Raw genomic sequence first — 1424 nt, 5'->3', positions numbered from 1 at the left:
TGGAACTGTTAAAATACAGGTCCGGTATGGCTCCAAAATTGACGAATTTAGAGAGGTTACGTTAAATAACGTGCTATATATCCCCTCGTTTGGAATAAATATCGTTAGTGGGCTAATACACTACAATACAGGGGGCGTATTATTAAAAAATACCCTGTACGATCGGGATCGCAAGGCGTGGGGACGCCTAAATACCGCCAAAAATTCGTTCTGTTTGGAGGTAAAAGGGTGCGATATCCTTATTCGAAATACTACATCTACGGTTTCGAATTACGCCTGTGTAATTGGTGAATATAGCACCGCCTCTAGCCTAACCTTACAGGGGGTTACAAAGGGCTACGCAGCCCCGTTGGAGGTAAAACTAAATAATATAGTCCCTGAAGACCAAGACGACTATAAAATCTACACCGATTCGGAACCGGGAGAAAATACGGTAACGGAAGTGTTAAATCCCAAACAAAATAAGGATATAACCGTAGATTTACCTGTAATGCAGAAATTTAGTGCAAAAACCCCTGAAAATCCACGTGAGATTGGGCCCCGTAGGCCCGGTAAGCCGCTAGATGACCCTTTTAAGCAGCCTAATACAAAAGGGGCTAATACCGAAAAAGAGGGGGTTTCCCACACAAGAAATCCGTTGTTAGAACCTCCTTTAGTACCGGAATTAGTGCAGGCCCCTGTAAATTACCTCCCTTTAAGCCTAAATCGAACTACCGATGGTTGGGTAACAGCTGAAGGAGACGGAATTACAGGCGATTGTGACGAAATCCAGGCCCAAAAAGCCCTGTTATGGCACAGGCGCTTAGGGCATATAGGGTTGTTATTGCTTAAAAAGACCGCTAAAAACGCAGACGGTCTACCTAATTTCGACAAAATTAGGGCTATTATGTCACAGACCTGAAGGACAGCCACTGGGCTGTCGCTTAGTCATGACCCCTGTCACGTGAAGGCGCGAGGGCCGAGCGCCTCGCGCGCGTATATCTACGCGAAATCTCTGCAGTCTCCGATATGTAGCTCCTCGAGCTACGTCTTCGTCAACAACCACCTGCTACCCTGTGCCTGGAAGACTAGATAGCCAATATACTCTGTCCTGTTACCTGATTGCCCGCACCTACCTGTCCGCCCTGCCTGCCCGTGACATTACGTAGCTCCTTCATTAGGTGCCCGCGATGCCTGCGTCACTGCAACCCCCGATCTTAACCGATTCGACCGAGGAACTGATCGAACACCTACAAGGACACCCTGAACAATGGGTGTCTTACATCTCCGATTCCTACCAAAAGCTGCAACTATTGCACGATAGCAACGTCCGCCTGAACTCCTGCCTAGAAATGCAGGAAGCCGAGACCCAACGCGCCCGCGCCGAAACGGACCGTGTCCGCGACAAGGCGCAGGCCGACATTCTGGCCATGGCCATGGAAAAG

This window comes from Pyricularia oryzae, chromosome 1 (genome assembly GCF_000002495.2).
Source record: "Pyricularia oryzae 70-15 chromosome 1, whole genome shotgun sequence".
Classification (NCBI taxonomy): domain Eukaryota; kingdom Fungi; phylum Ascomycota; class Sordariomycetes; order Magnaporthales; family Pyriculariaceae; genus Pyricularia; species Pyricularia oryzae.
Note: the sequence above shows the minus strand (reverse complement) of the source record.